Source organism: Oreochromis aureus, linkage group 5, assembly GCF_013358895.1.
Source record: "Oreochromis aureus strain Israel breed Guangdong linkage group 5, ZZ_aureus, whole genome shotgun sequence".
Lineage (NCBI taxonomy): Eukaryota > Metazoa > Chordata > Actinopteri > Cichliformes > Cichlidae > Oreochromis > Oreochromis aureus.
The window spans coordinates 39590787-39605770 of NC_052946.1; the positions used below are offsets into that span (position 1 = coordinate 39590787).

A 14984-nucleotide genomic window follows, 5' to 3' on the forward strand; every position below is an offset into this window, starting at 1 on the left:
AAAGCCTCTCTTGTCAAGGACATAAATGCAGGATGTTGAATATTTTCTGTGGTCACATATTTTACACACATATTTTATAGGCTGCATAAACGAACTAACAGGAGACTGTAGAGATCATAGCACTTTAGCTTTAGCAGCATCAGTGTTTGATATTTCTGCTAAATCTAAAAAGTAATCATGAATGTGGCACAGGTAAGGTTTCTTTAACTGAAGCTGCAAGCAGTGGATACAAAAAGTAAACAGTGAGATGCTTTTTGTATGTAAATCCAGCTGATGCTTGGATGTGATATCAGGCTGTATTAATGCAGCATTCACACACAAACACACACTTGTCCATCTTTGTGGTTTCTTTATCAGGCTGCAGCCAGTTGGAAAAACGAGGCATAAAACCTAAAATCCAGATATGGAAATAAAAGTTTTCTCAAACATAAAAATGTAAAATCTTTGTGTCAGCTGCAAATTTATGAGAGAACACTCAGAAAAATAAGTTTTTTACTTAAGGAACTATAATATTTTACTTTTCAAAGTGAAGTTAGAAACAAATTCACATATTTAAACTCCATAGTGCACCAAGAAAACCTCCAACATGGTCTAAAGAAGAGTCTATGAGTCTCTCACAGTGAGACATCACGATATATTATACATGCATGTACATATTTTTTATTTTTATTTTCTTTTTTTTTTGCTTTCTCTAAGATTTACCAAACATTTGCCATTTTTATTTTCTTTTTGCCAGTTTTCTGCCCCCTGGTTCTTACTTCCTGCAGAAGCTGCTGTACTGTGTGTACATCTGCTCATACAGAGCACCACAGGTTTCTAAAGGTCTGATTAACACTCGACATTTCCATGTTCTGTTCAACAACACGATCACTACCTTATCGTGGTGGAGGGTTTGGTTTTTATGTTTTCAGGGTGGGGTGGGGGATTTACCTCTGGCAGGGTCTCCCATGGCAAATCATTTGAATCACTCTTTGTCTGGTTCCTCACCCAGGACCAGACAGTTTGAGCTCCAGTCTCCTGCAGAGGGCTGGACTTCAGGAAATTGTGGCGCTAACTTTGCTTGATTTCAGTCCTTATAAATGATGTCACTCCTCTGGGGCCTCACAACAAATTTCACCGGTACAGATAAGAGCTAAGACTAATAAATAAATGAGCGTGTATGCCTAACATGTCTCTGACAGCAGGCAGTGCACTTGTTGAGAAGATTGAAATATCTTTTACACACTGACACAGCTGACAGAAACAGCTGGGAAGCTGTTAAACAAGACACATTAAAAAATCAAAGTGACTTAAGCCAAGTACTGCTGAAAGAGATTTCCACACTTATGAAAAATACATCTGTGGACTTAAATATCTACAAGCCTGTAACTCAGTTTATTGAGTTATTAAATAATAACACATTTACAGCTTTGAAGGTCTTCACAGAAAACATTTTAACATATTACAGGAGGAGAAGCTCCACTGTAATTAAAATGAAGTCAGTGGAGAGATGCAAACTGACAGATTCAGTCTTTCTGTCTCCCTGTGATGGATTTATAGCTCTCAGAAAAGGAAGCAGGAATATCAGAAAGCGGGTCCAATTCTGGGAAACTCTGTTTACTTCAACCAATGTTTTGGAGACGTTCCTGCTGGAAAAACCAGATTCACTCCTTTGTTCCTCCCATGTAGGAATCTAAATTAAGCAGCAGCCCAGCAGGAGGAGCGCAGATCAGTTTCTGTGGTTCTGTCCATCTGTCCAGCCTTGAAGTCACTTGTTTATTTTCAGGGATCCTGGACATACAAGGTCTTAAATAATCAGGCCCCATCTTATCTTAATGACCTTGTAGTACCATATCACCCTATTAGAGCACTTCGCTCTCACACTGCAGGCTTACTTGTTGTTCCTAGAGTATTTAAAAGTAGAATGGGAGGCAGAGCCTTCAGTTTTCAGGCCCCTCTTCTGTGGAACCAGCTTCCAGTTTGGATTCGGGAGACAGACACTATCTCTACTTTCAAGATTAGGCTTCAAACTTTCCCTTTTTGCTAAAGCATATAGTTAGGGCTGGACCAGGTGACCCTGAATCCTCCCTTAGTTATGCTGCAATAGACCTAGGCTGCTGGGGATTCCCATGATGCATTGAGTGCATCTTCAAAAACAGAAGGTAGAGATATACAAAAACCCGCCCAGACATTCAGCACTTTTTCTATTCCTGTCAGACCCATTTACGTCATTTAAACCTGAATTGTTGTTTTTATTTATTTTACGTGTTATTCATGGCGTCCATCTCTGCTGTGTGGTTACGTAAGCTAAGAATAGAAGTGTTGAGGAGGACAGCCCACTGCGCTGTGATGGGTAGGCCTACATGAAGCTGGATACGTGACTCACCGGGCATGATGACATCTGGGAATCCCAGTTTGCGTGTGATGGCCACCCCCTGCTGAAAATGAGCGGGTTTTCTCTGCGGACCTGCTCCATGTCGCCCCGCAGCAGCTGCAGGAGATGATCAGCCCTGCAGGATGTGAAGGGAAGAAATGGGAACGAGTGGGTTGACAGAAAAGAAGATGGGTAGAGAGATGGATAAAAAGCAAAGGAAGAAGACAGAAAAAAAGTGCCCTATTTAAAAAGCACAGCCTTTAGGCCACACATAAAATTCAGATAAACTTAAAGTCTAAACAGAGTTTTGAAGCTGCAGAGTTCGTTTGATCTCCCAGAATCAGAACAAACATTTCAATGCATGCTAAACGTTGCCAAACTGCTTTTCCAGCAGACTCTCAGCCTGTTAAATGAGTCTGGGTTCATCTCTTCACCTGAAAACAAAAGTATCCTGCTGGATTATGTTTTAAAAGACACATATCTGTCTTGGGGCCACGGGAGTTCACAGACTTTAACACTGGGGCAGAGGAGGATCAGAGTCCCCGACAGTGACACAATATGATTTTCCTGCTGATGTCAGTGTGATGACTTGCATGTGTCAGTCAGATGCTCTAATCTAAATAAGTTGCTCCTGGGAACTCTGTGAGTTTGTTTAGTGTTCCTGAAATGCCGGCTGACTCATCAGCGATGAAATAAAACGAGTCACAAGTGCTGCAGGACTAAAATCTGCTCCTCCCCTCTGTGCTTTGACAAAAGTAATAAAGTGACTGGAAGAAAGGGTCCACACAGAACATCAGCGGGCTGAAGCAATAACTGAGTGCTAGAAATTGCCTCCACCCTCGGCTGCTGTGTTCACAAAAACACCACCACACTGCTAATGTTGCAGGGTAACCCTGCAAGGATATTTTATCTGCTTCTGATTTTGTGGCCAAAATAATTCACCTGGACAAAAATTCCGCAGAATAAAAAAAATATATACTTTTAGGACAATAAATTGTGCTCTGATATACCTGTAGCAAGCCTGCTGTGTTGTTTGGGTGTTGGTTGCTAACCTTTATGCCTCCTCTCTTACCAAAGCTGGGTTGCCCGTCATTTCCAGTGGAGTGAGGGCACAGCTGGCTGCACTCAGCAATCAATCAGCCCTACAGTGTAAGACCTGGGGAGGAGAGCAGCTCAGTTTCTCTATGGGCGCGCTCTGCCTCTCCTCAGGGTGAGACGTACAGTAGCCTTAGCCGTGTGTTGTATTTTAATTATGTCGAGCTCCTTGTGAGTAACTGTGACCTCCTGTTTGCAGAGTGTTTTTTTTCTTCTTTTGTGTTGTTGAGGCGCGGATTCTTCATTTTTATTTCCAATATTCTAACATTATATGTTTGTTGGTGCTTTTCTTTTATTTCTGGATTATTTAGGGCATAGAGGCCAAGCCAAATCTTTAAGTTACAGATTTTATTAAAATCAGGATTGAGTTTGTAATCTTTTTCACCTTTTCTTTCACATGGATACTCTACTGTTACTCCCCTCATCCTGTAGCCCAGCGGTCCCAACCCCCGGGCCACAGACCGGTACCGGTCCATGAGAGTTGAGGCTCGGGTGTGAAATTTATGTTTTTCAGGGTTTTTCAGGGTTTTTATCATTATTTTTTCATTATTTTTATCGTTAACTCGATGTCCCTGGGTTTCTTCTCGCGTGTTATGAATAAATCTTCCTTTTTTTGGTACTGGTACTGGTTTTATTTTGTTGTGTTTATTCACAACACCTTAAAGGCCGTTCCGTGAAAATATTGTCAGACACAAACCAGTCCGTGGTGCAAAAAAGGTTGGGGACCACTGCTGTAGCCCGTTACAGGAATAACAACTATTTGGGGGCTTGTCCGGGATTCAGACCCAGAAAAGTATGCGTGAAAGAAAGTGGAGATGTTGTGTCTATAATGTTACATAAAGGAATACACAGTTATTTGAGATATTAGCTATTAACATATTATTTATTCTTAAATGTAACTATGAGCTTCAGTTTGTTGGGGTCCGATCATCCAAACTCAGGGTACACAAACACTTGGTCTCTCCTACCGTAGTTGGTGCTGGGTGCCGTGTATTTGGTGCTGGACTTCTATGGATGATGTTCTCATGGATCTGGTACCATTCATTCTCATTGTTACACCTGGAAAGCAACAAATAACAATCATGTCTTATAAAGGATAACAATATATTTGTAACTTGTGTTTTTATACAACAAAACTTCAGTCGGATATAATAGGCTTTTGAAATCTAGTTATTTTGCCAGTTATTTTGGGATGTACGTGCCATCAATCATTGCAATTATGATACAAAATATAAAATTGGGGCGTGGTCTATGGGTGGATGCTGGGGTGGTGAGGTGGATGACAGGTAGCAAGGCAGAACAGCAGCGCTGACATGTCAGAGGAAGGGAGGGGAAATTTTAAAGCGTAAATATACCCATAAATTGGAGCAGGTCCATGGATAATACTTTTTTTTTTAAAATTCTTCCATCTCTTCGTTGGTCTCTACAGCAAATCAGCTGTCTCCATCTCACCCTCTCTGTTGTATGTTCCTCTGCCACACCAAACATCTGTCCACTGAATCTTCATGTTCACGAATCCTCTCTTCTTCTGCGTGGGAACTCCAACTTCATCATATTCATTTCAAATCCATCCATCCTGCTCATTCCCAGTAAAGATCTTAATATCTTCAGCCTGGCCTCCGGTCTTTTTGTCGGTGTCACCATTTCCAAACGATACATGACAGCAGGTCCTGTAGGCTTCCCTTTCACTCCTGCTGCTTCTCCAACCATGCAACAAAACATCTGTCTGTGTGCTGTTCATCTTCACCTGGACTTCAGCGCTGATATCTTGACAAACCCACTCTCCATGTCAACCTGCCACATGTTTGTGGAAATGCATCTTTTCTTCTGTTTTGTTGGAAAATGTAACATCTCTGTTTGTACTGCACACTTCTGTGCACTAGAGACTGCTGCTCATGCCAAATCATACATTTTGTTTTCATTTTTTTTGTTTCATAAAGGGAAAACAGTTTTTAGATTAGACCAAAGGTCAGATTAAACAACCTTTAATGGCATCTTTGAGCCATTTAGAGGCCAGGAAATAGCATTTTCACAGTTATACAGATCGAACGATTAATCAAGGAAACAACAGGAAGAAAAAAGAAACAGACAGCAGTAACTAGCAGACCTATTTGCAAATAATACAGTGGATGAGCTGCGCTGTGTCAAGCAGAATCTCTAGCTGGATTTTTGTATTAACATAAAATAGCCCCATCCACTAAAACAACTCGCTCATTCCACTCTTAATTTACTCGTCTTTCTTCAGAGTGAACGTGTAGATCTACATTTTCCTCGGGTGATTCTAACAAACTGATGTTTTCAGTCCCATTAACGTCACACGATGCTGGTGTTAACTCAAAAGACACGACGTCGTAGTCTCACACCAAGCGCTTTATTTGTTACGCCATTTTCTTCTCTTCACATAACAACAACACCTCGCGGCCAACAGTACTCTCGCGATATAAAAGAAAATAACAAGTTAACAATCTCCCTCTTTCTTTTAAAAAAATAAAAATAAAATAAAATGAAAGTATAAACACACCCCCTGTAAACATTTGTGTACATATATGTATATATTTATATAACCAAAAAAAACATTTCAAAGTGCTTTGTTTTACTTAAAGCATACTATCATTGCACACAATAAACAATAGTGCATTTCAATGCAGAGACAACTTTGTAAACAAGGGATCACAGTATCCAGAGTCCTTCATCTAGTGCCTTTAGAAGGGTTAAAGGTGAAACTCCCTTTTTTGTCAGACAATCAGCAAGTTGGGATTTTGAATCTGACCAACAAACCTGTCTGATTTTCTTGGCTTGTATGAGCTCTTTAATGCTGCTCATTTCTAGCCTCAGTCTCTTCTCTGTAACCTGCTTCGTAGACTTGAGTGCATCAAACAAGGAATGATTGTCAGTCACACAGATCAAAGGAAGAGCGTTCAGACCAGTGTTACCAGTAGTAAGCTCAGAAAACAGTGTTGCCAGGAAGACAGCACTATCTATTCCATCTGACATGGCAAGAGTTTCTCCTGCCAGTGTACTTCTGACCACACGCCTGATTTTTTTAGACTGCCAAAAGAGAGGACAAAACTTTCCTCCTTTACCCATAAGGACGATTAATGCCCCTCCTTGAGTACCGCCATCAGGAAGGTTGCCAAATGAAGCATCACTGAAAACAACCAATGCCAAATCCTCACTGTTACCCAAGTGCTGAAACTTAAGAGTCACTTTCTCTGCCTTAAGTTTACGGATAACTTTGTTCACTTCATGAATAGACTGTACAGTTGCATCTTTGATATTAGATCCAAGGCTACATGTGTCAAACATAACATCAGGCCTCGTTTGTTTGGCAACCCACAAAATCTGTCCTATTTTTGACCTGAGTTGCTCACGTTCTGTTTCACTTAAGGAAGCATCCCTCTGTACAGCCCGTGCTGCTTGTAACTGAACCGGTTGTAGGTTGTCAATGTAAAGTTGTTGATGCACCTCTATTACATCATTAACTGTACAAATGTCCATACCCACATAAGAAAAGCTGTCATGTTCTTCACGGCCCACAAGGAAGGTAGATTTCAGTACAGGAATGATATGAGTTGCAAAGTGACTTGAACCAGCCCAAAGGAAATCATCAACGTGACATGCAAGCACTCCTGTAATCTCAGATTGTTCATTCTGCCAATAGAACACTGCAGGATCAACCTGTGATATTTTACCACCAGTTTTGAGCATAATGTCTTTGACTTTATTGTACCAATAAAGTGAAGCATCTGCAAGTCCATAAACACACTTTTTCAGTTTCCATAGAACATTGTCCTTGCCAGCTTCAGGTGGGGGACGAAGATAAATGTCTCTTGACAGTTCCATTCCCTGCAAGAAGGCAGATTTAATGTCCATTGAATTTACTCTCCACTTGTTTTGACATATCACAGCTAGCACCAGTCTGAGGGACTCAGACGCACATATTGGAGAGTCTTTTTGTAGTTCTTTAGTATTTACCTCTTCAAACCCCGTGCCACAAGTCGAGCCTTTGGGACAACACCATTAGTAGTTTCTTTGAGTGTACAGACCCATCTAGTAGACACACATTTATGACCCAGGTCTTTCACTTCATCAAACACACCATTACTTTGCCAGCTCTCAATCTCCTGCTGCTTAGCAGAATCAAAGGAAATATCTTTTGTTATGAGTACATCTGCATCTCTGTTTTCAGCTTCAGTGCAAAGATCATCAACAAGTGACATGTCTACAGCTTTCTTTTCACCTTCACTACCATCATGCTCAAGATATTGCACATTGTACCAGTTTTTGTATTGCCCTTTTGCTTTTCCCGCTCTGCCTAGCACTCTGGCTGTGTGTTGAACACCGTTGTCTCTGTTGGTAAAGTGATCAGCTGTCCTGCCCTTAACTTTACATTTGCAGAGGAGACAGGATCAGTGGGTGTAGAGGGCTCATTTGCAGTATGTGTGACAGACATGTTTTCTGTAGTGTTAGTTTCTCTGTCAATAGTGATGTCTTCTTCCTCACTAATACTCTGTTCACCATCGGGTGTGTCAGTGTCATCATTTTCAACTATGTCTTTGTTGTCAGTGTCATCATCAGTAGTACTGTGTGGTATTTGTTTATCTCCACTCTGTGCATCCACTTTACTCAACCTTGACTGGTGTACTCTTACAAGAGTCCCCCATGTCTTACAAATACAACAGTTCCATCCTGCCCAATAACTACACCTGGACCCTTCCACTCTGTACAATCGACTCGTTTGTAGTATACTTTATCTCCTGCCTCATATTTGTCATCTGTGGGCCTAAGTTGCTTGCGTAGTGCTCTCCTGATCCTTTCTGAACACTCTGCCTCAGTAAATGCTTTCCTGGAAGCATGTAATGCTGATATATGTTCAGCTACTCTTGCACTTACAGTTGTGCCCTCTAAGGCAGGTGGCTTATCCATCAACACAGAAGGAAGGTTGGGGTTTTGGCCAAACACAAGTTGATGTGGACTATAACCATGAACATTAAGCATACTGTTTTTGGCCATAAGGGCCCAGTCTAACGCAGTGTGCCAGTCACATCCTCGTTCCTTTTTTACTTTCAGGAGGATTTCTGTAAGTGTCATGTTATGTCTCTCCAGTAGTCCGTTGCTCCAGGGACTATACCCCGCCGTTGTCTTTACCTCAATGTTGAAGTTTTCAGCCATGTCCCGAATCTCTGTGTTGTTAAACTCTCCGCCGTTATCCGTGTAGAGCCGTCTGGGGGCACCGTGAATGCTTATCCAGGTGTGAATGAAGGAGTTGACGATCTCTGCAGCTTTCTTTGTCTTTACGATGCTGCCGGCGCTGAAGCGTGTGAAGTGGTCGATGATGTGAAGGTACCACACATTGGGCTCCAGCTCATGTAGATCCATCGCTACTGTCTCATTATACTCAGAAGCCAGGGGTAGACCAACAGCAGGTCTCGGCTTGGTTTTGCAATATCTCTGACAAATGTCACAGTCACGAACTATCTCTTGTAGAATAACTGCACATTGTTGGTCTGTATTGCCAGAGCTTTGGATGAGCCTCAATAACCTCTCTGCAGATGCATGACCAAACTGCTTATGAAGCTTCACAAGAACTTTCTGTTTCTCTTTTGTAGACATTTCAGCAGTTACCATGAGAACTTCATTTTCATTACAGCTTTCTGTAGTATTTTCATCTCTAATGTCCACACAATAGTGTCCCGAACTAGTGAGCTCTAGGGGAACAGGCTGCTTGAACATGACAACACTGTCATTCTCCATGTCTAGAACCGTCCCTGCTTTCTTGAGAGACGTTTTGCTCAGTAGTAGTGGAATGTCAACAGGAACTACTTCACTTTCAATGTCACATTTCGTTTGTCCAATTTTGGCTGGAAGTTTCACTTTTCTGCTGGAATACACTACAGTACCATCCCCAAAGCGAAATGGTCTGGAACTGGGGCTTCTGATTGCAACAACTTGTTTACTTGGCCTTGGCTGAGGTCACGCATGTAACTATCTAGCCACTTCTGACCACAAACTGTACGTGTACATGCAGTATCAATAATGGCTGACCCCAGTGCTTCAGTCAGGAAGATTTCAGAGTCTGTCATTGAGGCTTTAGTGTACAAAGTAATGTTACACTCCTCCACTTTCCCATCTTCAGTTAGCTTTACCTGGTCACCATTACGATGAGGACAGTCTTTAGCCCAGTGGTAAGTGCTCTGACAAATAGCACATCTTGTTCGCTTGCCAAACTTGTCAAGTGGGTTGGTACCTTGTAGTGGTTGTCGTTGTCCACTCCGCGACGAAGTACCGTTGTTTCGTTTGTATTTGGGACCTTTTTGTTCCGTAAGGAAAACTGCATCTTGATTCAGTTGAATTCCGCTGAAAACTCCGGCTACTTTCCCTCCGAAAATCCGTTTCAGTGCAGACTTCATAGACGCAATCGTTAAGTCCGTGCACGCTGTCAGTGCAAGCTGTCGACTTTTTTCATCAAGACAAGCTGTATCTAGAAGCTTAAATGCTAGCACAGCGTCAGGCAGCGTCATGTTGTACTTTTTCATCCGGTTATAACGCTGTTCAAAGTCTATAATGTAGTCTGCCATGGACACGCTGTGGTTCTTTGCAATGGAGTCAAAACACGAGTAGGCTTCATAAGCGCGGTCTTTCTCTTCTCTCTGAAACACCGCGTCAAGTTTTGCAAGTAGTATTTCCATACCGTCATCTTTGTTCAAATCTTCCGCGGGTATCTCCATGGCCGTTTCTCTGGCTCTTCCCTCGAGCCCCAGCGCCACCGCGAGTGCCTGTTTCTTTTTATCCAGCTCCGTAACTCGTCTCCAGATATTGACTTCATTCTTCCAGCACTCGTATGGCCTGGCTTCATCAAGCTTTGGTGGTACTTTGTAATTGGTAACCATCCTCTGCTACCAATGTTAACTCAAAAGACACGACGTCGTAGTCTCACACCAAGCGCTTTATTTGTTACGCCATTTTCTTCTCTTCACATAACAACAACACCTCGCGGCCAACAGTACTCTCGCGATATAAAAGAAAATAACAAGTTAACAGCTGGAACACAAAGCCTGAAAAGAAGATGTCTAACCACCCGTGAACCGACCGGAGGAGTTCAGCTAAGACTGAAGCATAAAACACACACACACACACACACACACACACACACACACACACACCTTGCAGGCACGTTTTTAGAGGTCTCAGCCGAGGGGTAGTCCCTAATGCCGACCATCGACTTTGCATGTGAGTGAAAGAATAGCTGCTGATGTTACAGACCGCACTGACAGTGAGGAGGCTGTGTGCAGCCACTCTCGTTCTCTCTTCCTTTACACAGCACAACATCAGAGAGAGAAAAAAATAAGAGGCTGGTGGTGACAGAGAGATAAGAACAGAAGTAAAGCTATAATAAAAATATATGGCATTGTCTCTCGAGCTCACTTATCTTTAACCTTCTCCTCTTTCTCTCTCTCACCTTTTCTGTCAGCCCAGAAATATTTAGTGTAGGACAATATGATTTTCCAAAAAGAGAATATTATCTCTGAGCTCTGGGTGTGTGTGCTGTAAGCTGATATTTTTGGGCACTTTTGTTATTTTAGTTCACTCAAACATACAGTAATATGATAAATATGGATTTAAAACAAAGACTTTTAGCTTTAATATCAGGACTTTACCAAAAAAAAAAAACAGTCCACTTATTTCAAGGGTCACATGTACCTGAACAAATCAGCATAATCGTAACAAAAATATTTTAAAGTAAGCATTTTAGTTAACTTTTAAAATATTTTGTTAACAATCCCTCACAGGTGCCGACCTTCTCAAGTCCAAACTCATTACGAGTGAGTCTGTTTCCTCCTTTGTAACTCTGCCAGCTTCTGACTGCAGCTGTGTTCAGCTGTTGGTTCTTCCTGCCTTTAGTTTCTTCTCTGTAAATGAAATGCTGGCAGGTTTGACATCAGCTGATTGGCTCTTCTTTACCTTCCCCTGGGTTGCATTTGCAATTTGTTTTGTTGGGTCATTGTCCATCTGTCCAATGAAGCGCCAGCAATTAAACCTGAGATCTGTACACTTCATCTGGATTCATATGGCTGCTTATGTCTCCTGTCACATCATCGATCAACACCAGCGACTCATATCTGTGTCATTGCTTCACCACAGGTCGAACCCTCAGTATTTTCTCTTGCCTTGTTATCTGTGAGTGCAGACACTTACGTGTACACTTTAAGGACAAAATCTTTCTCCTCTTTGAGCTCTGAGATGGTCTGCAGCACGTCGCTCATGGCCAGGACTGCACAGCCATACGGTCGACGGTACTGAACGTGCGGAGGACCCTTCTTACTGTCATTCAGCAGCATTCGACCTGCAACCAGAAGTTGCAAAGCGTCACACAATGACAAAAGCTCCAGTTCCATCATCCAGCAGCAAATAATAAAACTAGACAATGTTGGTTTGCTGCAAGGACATTCATCTCACACATTCTGATTCCATTCATTTCTTTCTTTTTTAATCTGAATGGTATTTCGGGTTAATAAAGGTGCACATTATAAACTTGACAAAGTTACTCTGTTATTTCAGGCATTTCTGCAGGAATTGTTTCCACCTACATAACATAACTTACCTGTCCTGATAACTTGTGAGACAATATAGAGATCTCTCTTCATGTCTTTGTTACTCAGATCCTGTGAGAAAAAGAAAAAAGTAATTTTGAATTCAAAATAAGTTCTCATCATCCACCTGCTTCAGTGTTTGTGCTCTGAGTTTCTGTTCATAACTTTTATGGACAGAATTCCGATGTGGAGCCAGGAGCTCCTGGATGGGCGCCTCTGAATCACATCTTTTGCTTTTTCTTGCAGATGATGGTGCTGCTGGCTCCAGTCAGAGGTGATCTCCAGCTCCAGCTGGGGAGGTTTTGCAGCCAAATGCAACACAGTTGGAATGATAATTAACACTTCCACCTTGAGGCTCTGCTTCTCAGCAGGAAAATCGTGGTTTCTAACACTCCGGGAGAGGAATGATTTCCTGCCCCAAGTTAAGGAGTTCATGTTTCTCTGGATCTTGTTCATGAGTTGAGGAAGATTGAGCGGGAGACTGAGAGGCAGACTGATGTGGATGCTGTACCACTCACTGAGCGGGTAGGTTGTTATTGGTCGGTCTATGTTTCTCACTTATGGCTCACGAGCTAAGAATAAGACTTGAGAGGAAATTAGCTTCTTCTGAAGGATGACTGGGCTCAGCTTTAGAGATATTTAGTTTGAGGAGCTTCATGAAACTTAGCCAGTTGTTCAGGTATGTCAGGAAACACGAGGGCTCAGGACAGGCTGTAAAGATCAGCTTGCCCTGGGTTTGCTGGGTTTGGAAAGGCCCTGGAAGAGCTGGAGGAGGTGGCCCAGGGAGACAGGAGGACTAAGAAGCTCTGCTTAGACTGCTGCATCAGTGGATTGTTTTATTAATTTTATAAATATGTGTGTAATTTAGACATATATGGACTGATTCCAGCTCAGGTTGAAACAAGAACGCTCAGATTTAGCCAGCTTAATTCATTTAAGCACGTCTGGTTTCATCTCCCCCGTGTGACTTACTTTTAAATAATGCATTCACCTTATAATACTGACTTAAATTGAGTTTTTGTAATTACTGAAGAATTCAAATAACTGCATCAGCGAACTTTGGGAGCTTTAGTGCAGGAAAAAAATACATAACCAAACGATCTCCAGACTGATTCTGCTGCAGAGCAACAGGGGGCAATGCTTCCTCACTTTTAGATCCTCCGTTTTTCAGCTGTTCCCTTCTTAAATTACACCAAACACCATCACTGCAGCACAGATTTCATTAAACGTGTGTGTGTGTGTGTGTGTGTGTGTGTGTGTGTGTGTGTGTGTGTGTGTGTGTGTGTGTGTGTGCTGTTGTTACCGTGAAGAGGGCACACAGCCGGTCCACCTTCTCTGGATTCTTTGGTCCTCCGTTCTTGTTCAGTCTCACCATGAACTTCTCACTGAAAAAACAATCAGCAGCCACTTTTGTTAGTTTTAGTAAAAACGATATCTTTGAGTGAGATCTGATTGTCCCCGCCTCTGACTGTGTGCTGCTTTATTGCTGATATAAGACCTGAGAAAAGAGGATGAAGGAAAGAGTGTACGGCGTCTCACTCCACTGATGCAACAACAGTTGTTTTTTTTATTAACAGACAAAGCCAGCTGGCAGAGTCTGTGAATAAAACTTAAAAACTTCTATTTTTGTTTAAATGTTCATCATATCAGCCAGATGTCAACTGCACACGCTGCTCGAGCCTGAGGTTGAGAAGCTCTAACTGCTGGCAATTTACCCCGGCGCCCTCTCTCTCCGTGTCCTCGAGGGGTTTCTGAAAGAGATAAAAATTCTTTTGGATTTCTGCTCAAGCCTCTTCCCCAGGAGTACCAGCAGTGAGGAAACTCTAAAGCAGCATGTCTCAGCCTTTTTCGCTTCAGGGAACAGCAAAGTATTGTCTGCTGGTGTCAGCGACTCTGTTCCTTTAACCCATATTTATCCAGGGAAACGTGACGGAGCTGACGGGCCTTTGTTCAGCCACGTCGGGCCTCAGACACATTAGAAGATTTCTCGAATCATAAGTAAGTCTGACAGGAGTGAGCCGCACATAAATCCACTGATACTCGCTGACTTACTGTCATGTTATTTTTGATGCCCGTCAGTCTTAAAGCAGGCAGGTCTTACATCACGCGAGGTCGCCTCAGGGCAGGAAAATCGAGATATGGAGGCACAAAACGGGAATCCAGATCGGGAATGATATTTCAATATCAATCGACAATATCAATATACAAATATTAGCTGACAGGGATATTCAGCCTTATATATTTGGCTTTTGAAAGCGAGTGTTTAGCACAAACTAAAGTCTGAGGGTTTGGCTTACAGGGATTATTTGTACAGCGCTGGTCCTCGTTAATGAGACTTTGGCCATGTTTAATAAGATGATCCACAGTCGTAAGAGTATCTTTATGACAGAAACAAGGAAACAGTGTTATCTTATGAGCTTCATGAACAGTCCTAGACTCTGTAATGAACTGAGGGTTATTTAAAAGGATGTTAGATAATTAGATACGAGTCAACATATTCCTACCACAGTCATGCCTCTTTAAGCACATGATAAACGAGTGTGACCAAGGTTAGATTATTTTACCTTCTTATATTTTTACAGCACACCAGAAAAGTCTGAGTCTGGATGCCTCCAACAAAACTGTCGGGCTCTTCGACTGCCAGCCAGAAAATCTCAATCCACAATCTTCTCCTGGTGGAGTTTCTGAACTCGGTTCAGTCAGCGAAATCCTTTTTCTTCTGCCTTCAAAAACTGCTTGAGCAGCTGCCACTTCTGAGAGCACTTACCCACCTAATGAGCCCTTCATCTCTCCATCACCATCAGCTGCACTTCTCTGTATTTCCCATTTGCTTCATGCACCTACAGACTTGTGGGTAGAGCATGAAAGATGGAGCAGCGAGGGCCTGATTTTCTCTGTCTATTCCTTTATCTGCTCAAGTTCGGTTTGTACCTCAATTTTACGAT

At 42.2% G+C, this 14984-nt stretch overlaps 1 pseudogene; it reads right to left on the bottom strand.

Moving 5' to 3' along the window:
* The window catches only part of LOC116317057, a 243643-nt pseudogene that overhangs the window by 44416 nt on the left and 184243 nt on the right, over positions 1-14984 (bottom strand).